The following is a 9,691-nucleotide window of genomic DNA, read 5'->3' on the forward strand; positions in this document are numbered from 1 at the left end:
GAGAGAGAGAGAGAGAGAGAGAGAGAGAGAGAGAGAACAAGCTGGAGAATGACAAGGAACCAGAAGATAAGAACAGATTTTCAGAGTTAGTTTGAGGCCTAGCAGAGTAATTCAGGCAGGGGCCAGAGAAAAGATGGATTCAATCACTCAGTCTGGAAAGAAGTTTGAGCCAAAGCAGCTGAGTTAAACCAGCCATTCATAGTTCTGAAATAACTAGAAAATGGTGGGCTTATTCATCAGTAAGTCTCAGAGGCTAAAAAACATTCATTCTAGGCCTAGATGAAATTGTGATGAGACTAGAAGCTTCCAGGACTAGACCTAGGTTAGCTTACTGAGATAGTAAGCCTCCAAATCACAGTTAGTTACATTTACAACTGTATATTTGCTATGAATCTGGAACAACATTGTCTATTTGCTGATTTTTGTGTGATAAAATGAACATGCATTTATAAAACATAACAAAACACATCAACAAAAAATGAACAATAAGTTAGAGTTATCAATACATGCACGCCAATTCAGTACGTATTTTGTTCCCATGTTAGTGTAATTTATGGAAAAATACTTTCTAGTTTAGAAATTTATATTGTCTTAGAAGTCCATAGCTAAATCTGAGATTTAAGGTTACTTCATTTTATTTAAGAACCATGAAATGAAGCAAAAGCTTTCTTTGCTTGAGCAGTAACTGCTAAAGTTTATGTAGTACAATCCTTTTCTCAGTTATGCAAAGATATCATGTTTATTTGAAGTCATGTACCTGAGCCAATAGCATGAGACATGTAAAATAAAATTATTGTGTTATAAGACTCTGCTATCTGTATTTTTGGTTGAAAAAATAAAAAATAAATAACAGGCAAGACATGCTCTGTGACATTTTCTGATAAATTTACTAAGAAGTTGAAGTCCAGGACTCATGACTATTCATTCATGATATGGGATAAATAAGCAACTCAAAATCAAATAGACTGTGCTATCAAACTTAGAATAGTAACAGAAGAAAACCATGTTTAATTTCTGATTGTAGTTTAAGATGACCATTACATGAAGGTCTCATACTAAACTCATTATCTTCGTAATGCAAAGTGGATGGAAGAAAAGAGCCAGAACTCCAACTTGACAGAATTGAAGATAAAAGAATGAGTTTTTCATATTTTCCCATTGTTACTGATTTCAGAGACACATCATACATATATATATATGTATATATATATGATGTATATGTATATATGTATATATGTATAATTGTCTTATAATACAATTTGTGCACCATGATGATGTCCTAAATAAGCACTGATATGTCAAATGGACATGATTTTTCATAACAGTTTTTCTAATATTCCTACTTATGTGAAAATGACTATTTTTAATGCCTCTGATATTCCCTAATCAAACTACAAAGATAAATTTAAAATATCTGTAGATAATTATTGTATAATTCAGGTTAGTAATTATATATTCAGGTATGTAAACATGAGTTTAAACAAGTTCTGGTCTTGGGAAATTAAAACTCTCAAGAAAGGATAAAATATCAATAAATGATATATATTCAAACCACAAATTTCTCACACAAATTGAATATATCCATTAGTTTTTATGTACTTTGTAGTTTACCACTATCTCCTTATATTCCTAGATGAGTACTATTCTAAAAACATTTTAATCATAAAATCTAATTTTCATACTAATTAAAATTTCTAGAATTCAGTTTTATTCTATTTTCTATTTTATGCTTTTTTTAATGAAATGTACAATCAATATCACTAGGATACTATAGATGATTGTTTTCCTAAATTCTAATTTTAATTTGCTAACACTTTGGTATTGTACTTATGAAGGGACTTTGTTTCCTGAAGTGCAAGACTATTACACGGTAGATCTAAAACTGAAACAGACCTGGTTGCATTTCATCAGTTTGTGGATATACCCATCATTCGGGGCTTTTCAATGACATTGTTTTTCAAAATCCTGATCATGATTCATAAGAAAATATAATTTCCCAGTACCATTCCAACTGCAAGTCATGTAAACAAAAGAAAATATTCCTTAGAAATAGTCATTGTGAAAAGGTAAATATAGTTGTTTTGAATTTATCCTTAAAGCATATTGTCAGCACTGTGCTGAGGCCAGATGTATGTATTCAATCTGCTCTTAGAGACAGGAAGATGATGGTAGGGTTCATTCAGAAAAGTTAATGCACCAGAATATACTGGTATTTAGAAGCACTATAAATCTATATAAGCTTTGCTTTCCAGTTTGTTTAATGTTCTATGCACACCAGCAATCAATTTTTCTTTAAAATAAATGCTGAAATATTTACCATTTAGCAAAATATGAAGGGATTGGTAATCTTAGTGGATGCTCATTGATTAAAATTATATATAAAATTATACAAGTTGACTGAGTAATACAATCATACTTTGAGATACTATTCTTTCCTATCAAAATGTAGGTTACAAGAATAAGCTATTAAGAAACATTACATTATATTATAAACATACAATATAAACAAAATATATTTCTGGCTTTTATAGTTATATATGGTAAAATAATTTTTAGTGGTAGAAATTTTGAGATATTTCACTGTAGATTAAGATTATTTTTCCTTCCATTCTAAAAATTATATAACAACTATTACACAACATATAGATTTAGACATTTGTTGAACATTTACAATATGTAAAACTGTCTTGAGTATCAAATAGCAAAGTATGTAAGGCTCTTTCTCAAAATATCTAGTATTTCCCTTGTTAAAGTGTTATGTGACAATTTGGAATAACTAGTTATCATAAAAACATGGAAATCAATATACACTTAATATTTTGAGAGTTATAAAAAAAGTTATCAAAATTTTGGTAAAGATGTAAGTGGGATAATCCATTCGTGGATTATTGCTATGAGGTTGTGGCTTATTTACTCCAGCTTCAAGATGGAGTATGTCATGTATTTGTTGTTAAGACCATTATGCATAACAGAATGTGTATATACATATAATATAGTATAATATAATATAATATAATATGTGTGTCTTCATTATGAAAATTCCCCCCCCCCCTTTAAACTTGTAAATACAGCTTTAGTGTATCATTTAATGCTTGGGAAGTCGACACCTTTTCTCAGTAAAATTTCATGCTAAGCAAAATTTCCTTGTTTGTAAATGTGTGTGTATCAATTATGCTATATGTTTGAAAACTTATTAAACATTGGTCTCATGTAGATTACAAAAACAGTCCATGTTGACAGCAGTTATCTACCTACATTAAAAAGTAACCAGATATAACTTCATATCATTTTGCTTAAATATGGCTGGATGCATTTGCTGTTGAACTTACATGAAATCCAGGGTTGTAGAATTAACTATAATATTTAAAACAGATATGATTATTTTGATTGTATTAATTTCCAGTAAATAAAATGAACAATTATGTAAAATTTATTTCATGTTTCTTAAATTAAGCCACTGCCAAAGATATGATTTTAATAGATGAATTCAAGCATGTAAGTCACTGACAGACAAGGATTCTGACATAAATCATTCATTCACAATCATTCTAAATTAGAATTGCCTATTAGCCTTTGACAATTAAAGGTTCCTCAAAAACCTAAAGATCATGGTATTTACAAAGATTTCCCTCACTTTAGTTATTTTATTTGTTTTGGAGTTTTTGTTCATAATTTACAGGTAGATATTCCAAAGTTATTTTTGAGTTTGGTGTCCTTGATGTTCAGAAAATAAAGATGGTTAACACAAGGCAAATTTAAATAAATAAATTCATTTAATATTTCATGATGTTCTTTTAAAGAAATCTAATATCCTAAAACTACTAAATTTAGTATTTGTGTAGAATATGGATTGAATTTAGTCAAAGAGAAGGAAAAAGATCCTAGCAACTATAAGAAGCAAATAAATCTCTTGTCTAAAATGTTATGAACAGATTTTATTTTTTCTCCTCACTTTAAAGCGAAGCTTAACATGGTACAGTGGGAAACTAGCCAACAACAGAGAGGCAGCAAAGGTGGCAAAAGTACAAAAGGAGAAAAAGTAATTCACTAAAACAAATTTACTGCAAACCTCTGGCGAGCAGCCAACTAGGAGGAAGCCAAAGCTGCGAAGTACACTTTCACAACACAACTTTAGAATTTGAAAATGGAGGTACGGAAAGGCAATACACTTTTCCAACGGGTTATCAAGAGTCAGCTTTAGAATCAAATGCAGGCAGTCCTCAAATGAAAAACCAAATGTGGTGTTTGAAAACGTTTTAAGATTCTATTGAAAATCTGGAACATAGTTTTCCACGAACATCATAAAATAAATGAAAATTCAATCATCTTTCCAATGTAAGATGCCGTTTGTCACTTGGTATATATTGTTTATAACTCTTCGTGGTACAGTGTTTCCTGGGTATTAGGGTCTTTTCAGAGCTAGTTAAGCACACTCTGCCATCTTGAGGGAACAAGATAATCTTTCCTATGGGCAAGGAACAAGATGGGTTCTGTTAATAGGAGAAAAAAAAAACTGTGAAAGCTATCTTTGGGAACAAAAAAATCAAGACTTGCCTACACCTGTAGACAAGAAGCAAATAATACAATATAAAGACAAGCTCTTATTTATTAATGTGTTCTCTTGTAATATAAACAATTATATGGATATAGGCAACTTCAATTCTTGAGGAACTCATATCCTAGGCAGCCTGTAGGTGTAGTACTCTCCCCTTCTTAAAGTTCTCTTTCCCCATCTCCACAAGGACAATCTGATGTCAGGAGTGAAACTGGTTTTTAATAGTCTTAGTCATCACTTAACAATAAAATTGGCAAAAGAATTCTCTACCATGTGGATCCTAGTCTAGAAAAGGGAACTGCTAGTGGTGGTTCTCTTGAGATAGAATGGATCCATGCTGAATGACAGCAACTTTGATACCATATCCAGAGAGTAACCAATACAAATTTGAGTGTCCTTGAGGTACACTCCATGAAATAGAACCCATTGGTAACACCACTCGAGGCCAAGAACCTGAGACCTGATAGGCCTGGACCCTAGGGAAAATCAAATAGTACTCTACTCCTAAAGGAATGTAGACATAACATGTCTCTCATAACATTCTTGTACACTCATAGATTGAAGATTTGATCGGCCATTGTTACAGAAGCCTTCTCCTTCAGGACATGGGAACACGTACAGCAATCGCTGGATGATGTACAGGGACTGGGAAACTTTGGAACATTCTGTTTTAAATGAGATGACTACATCTAATTCCTCCCTTCTGTAGAAAGAAAATCCCGTAGCAAAGACGGTAGAATAACTCTAAGAGTCAGAGCTAAAGGATAACCAAGACACCATGGAAATAAGTTATGAATGATACATGTGAACTCACAGAGAGTCTGTCAATGTGAACAGGGCTTGCAGCAGCCAGAGCTCGACAGAGTCCCAATGCTGAAAGAAGAAATAGAAACAAGCCTCTATGCTTAGCACAGAAGCTATGTGCAAATGATAACACTCCTAAATAGTTCTCTGCAAAGGAGTCTGGGAATAGAAGCCACTCCAGAAAGCAGAATCCATGTCCCGAACAAAACAAACTCCACTCCACGGCAATTTTAGAGGGTCCCTATCTTATAAAGTATTGTTAGTATTTTGTTGTTGTTTACTTATTAACTTACTTTTTGTTTGTTTGTTTGTTTGTTTTTCGAGACAGGGTTTCTCTGTATAGCCCTGGCATTCTTACTTTTTTTTTTTAAAATAAATTAATCATTCTATTTGTTTACATCTCAAATGATATCCCACTTCCTGGTTACCCCCTCCACCAAACCCCATCTCATGTTATCCCACTTCTTGGATACTTATTTTTATCTTATAGGTTCTTTGAGATTATATTATGGCTTCTGGTTATGCATTTTTAATGGAGTTCCTGTGTGTGCAAGCATATGTGTCTCCGTACTTTACATGTGTTTTATGGAGTTCCTGTGTGTGCAAGCATATGTGTCTTTGTACTTTACATGTCTTTTGCTGCTGATGTTGTTCTTTTTCTTCACTTTGTTTGTTTTGTCCTATGCTAGTTTGTATGGTTTCTTTAGATGCCTGCTTGTTTTCTACTGAGAGACATAGCATGTGTTGATTCATGTGGGAAGGAAGATAGGGAAGCTCGAAGAGGAGCCAGGGAAGTAGAAACCATAATCAGAATATATTGTGTGAAAAAAATTCCAATGAAAGAGCATTAGTTTTTGTATTTTTTGTTTTTCTTGTTTTTTGTTTTTGGTTTTTTTTGAGACAGGGTTTCTTTGTGTAGCCCTGGCTGTCCTGGAACTCACTCTATAGACCAGGCTCGCCTGGAACTCAGCCTCCCAAGTGCTGGGATAGAGGTGTGTGCCCCACCACTGTCTGGCTAGAATTTTTTTTTAAATCCTATATTAAATGTACATTCATAAAAATAAGGATTTTCAGATAACATATTTGAGGACAATGTTTTTTTCTACATCAGACCAATAAAAATATGCCCTTTTGGGGTCCCACCTTCTCAGAGGACAATGGAAGAGAGGAGGGGGTCTCTGTGAAGGAGGAACTAGGAATGGAAGCAGCTTTTAGGATATACATAAATAATAAATAAATATGTACTTTATTAGGACTTTTATATAAGCTATTCTTTTTTTTCTTCAGAATGGTCTTACAGATTGGAAAATATGTGTAAGGGATTTAATTTTTCAGGAGTGACTTCTGAAATCCAGTGCTTACAGAATAGAGATGGGAGGAGATGAAGAACTACATTTTCCATGGGCCATTTTTAAAGCTCAGGAGTATAATTTGTTGTGCAGGGTTAAGGCCACCTTGGCTTTCCCCCATCCACTATGTCCTGTCTATCCTTGATGTCCTTCTTCAGTTCATGGTTAGCTGGTTATGTGGTGAGACTTACAGATCTGGGTGGAAAGACTACAGCCAAATTTACTGTAGAAGCATAATCCCTAACAACAATATAAACATTTTTCTTAGTATACACAGAGAAATATCATCCTCATTCCTCATCAAGGAAAACCCTCTTTACAATAGACAGCCCATTATAGAATACGCTAACCAATCACATAAAGAGTTGTGGAGTCCAGGCCTAGTAGTCACATCTACAAAACATTCCAATTATTACGGCTCAGCAAATATTGTAAAAGAGGGAGCTGTATGACCATATATACCAGAGAATTAGAGTATGTTCTCTGGGATTGTGGCTGCAATGAATACTAGAAGCTACAACCATACAGTCTTACAGGTCAACTTCTTATTCATCCAATGCTGAAACTTGCAAAGATGTCATTATCCATATGGGACCTGACCTTTACATCAATAATTAATTAAGAAAATGACCAATAAACATTCACTCAGACCCGTTTTCCTGAGGCAATTTCTCACTTAAGAATTCCTCTTCCTAGCTAACTTTAGCAGTGTCAAATTGAAAAAAAAAAAGAAAGAAAGAAAAAAGAAAACCATTACATTATAATTACAGTTTTTTTCTATTCACATGAATAATGTGTTGTTTTATTTATTTTTATTTTTTTGTTTTAACATTTTTGAAAAGATGATTTCTTTATTTACATTGCATATTGGTATTACGTCTTCTTTGAAGGTCTGATAGAACTCTGCACTAAACACATTTGGTCCTGGGCTTTTCTTTAGGGGATATGGGACTGTTTGTATTATTTATCTGATCTTGATTTAACTTTGGTACCTGGTATTTGTCTAGAAAATTGTCCATTTCATTTAGATTTTCCAGTTTTGTTGAGTATAGGCTTTTGGAGTAGTATCTCATGTTTGTTTTTGGTTTTGTTTTTGTTTTCTTGATTTCTTCAGGTTCTGTTGTTATGTCTCAATTTTCACTTCTAATTTTGTTGATTTGGATACTATCTCTGTGCTCACTGGTTAGTTTGGTTAAGGGTTTATCTATCTTATTGATTTTCTCAAAGAACCAGATTCTGGTTTGGTTGATTCTTTGTATAGATCTTTTTGCTTCTACTGATAAGTGGATATAAGCCCAGAAGTTTGAAATACAAAAGATATAATTCACAGAAAACATGAAAGCTCAAAAAGAAGGAAGGCCACAGTGTGGATACTTCATCCTTCTTAGAAGTGTGATCAAAATCCCCATAGTAGGAAATACAGAGACAAAGTTTCAGGTAGAAACTGAATAAAGGCCATCCAGTGAATATTCCACCTAGGGATCCATCCAATATACAGTCAACAAACACAGACACTATTGTGGATGCCAACAAGTGTTTACTGTGTAGCCTGACATAGCTGACGCTTGAGAGGCTCTGCCAGTGCCTAACTATTACAGAAGTGGATGTGTACAACCATCCATTGGACTGAGCACAGGGTCCCCAATGAAGGAGCTAGAGAAAGGACTCAAGTTATCAAAAAAGATAAGAGGTACACTTCATACTCATCAAAGGTAAAATTCTAACAAGGTGAACTCTCAATTCTCACCATCTATGCTCCAAATACAAGGACATCCACATTCATAAAATAAACTTTACTAAAGCTCAAAGCACAAAATGCACCACACACAATAACAGTGGGAGACTTCAACACCCCACTCTCATCAATGGACAGATCATGAAAACAGAAATTAAACAGAAACAAAATGAAACCAACAGAAATTAGGAAACAAATGGATTTAACAGATATCTATATAACATTTTATCCTAAAACAAAAGGATATACTTTCTTCTCAGCACCTCATGGTACCTTCCCTAAAATTGACCATATATTGGTCAAAAAACAGGCCTCAACTGATTAAAGAAGATTAAAATAATCCCATCAATCCTATCAGATCTACATGGACTAAGGCTAGTCCTCAATAACAACATAAACATTAGAAAGCTCACATATATTTGGAAGCTGAACAGCACCCTACTCAATGATATCTTGGTCAAGAAGGAAATAAAAAATTTAAAGAGTTTTTGGAGCTTAATGAAAATGAAGCCACAACATACTCAATCTTATGGGACACAATGAAAACAGTCCTAAGAGGAAAACTCATAGCTGTGAGTGCCTCCAAAAAGAAACTCTAGAGAACATACATCAGCAATTTGACAGCACATCTCAAAGCGCTAGAACAAAAAGAAGCAAATTCACCCAGGGGGAGTTGAAGGCAGGAAATAATAAAACTCAGTGCTGAAGTCAACCAAATGGAAGCAAAAAGAACTACACAAAGAATCAACCAAACCAGGAGCTGGTCTTTGAGAAAATCAACAAACTAGATAAACACTTAGCCAGACTAACTAGAGGGCACAGAGACAGTATCCTAATTAACAAAATCAGAAATGAAAAGAAAGACATAATAACAGAATCTGAGGAAACCCGAAAAAATCATGAGATCCTACTACAAAAACCTATACTCAACAAAACTGGAAAATCTGAATGAAATGGACAATTTTCTAGACAGATACCAGGTACCAAAGTTAAATCAAGATCAGACAAACAATCTAAACAATCCCATATCCCCTAAGAAAATAGAAGCAGTCATTAATAATTTCCCAACCAAAAAAAAATATCCAGGACCAAATGTGTTTAGTACAGAGTTTTATCAGAACTTCAAAGAATACCTAATACCAATACTCCTTAAACTACTCCACAAAATTGAAACAGAAGGTACTCTACCCAATCCGTTCTATGAAGCCATAATTACTCTGATACCTAAATCAAATACCTAACAAAGAA

Source organism: Mastomys coucha, unplaced genomic scaffold, assembly GCF_008632895.1.
Source record: "Mastomys coucha isolate ucsf_1 unplaced genomic scaffold, UCSF_Mcou_1 pScaffold9, whole genome shotgun sequence".
In the NCBI taxonomy this organism is placed as follows: domain Eukaryota; kingdom Metazoa; phylum Chordata; class Mammalia; order Rodentia; family Muridae; genus Mastomys; species Mastomys coucha.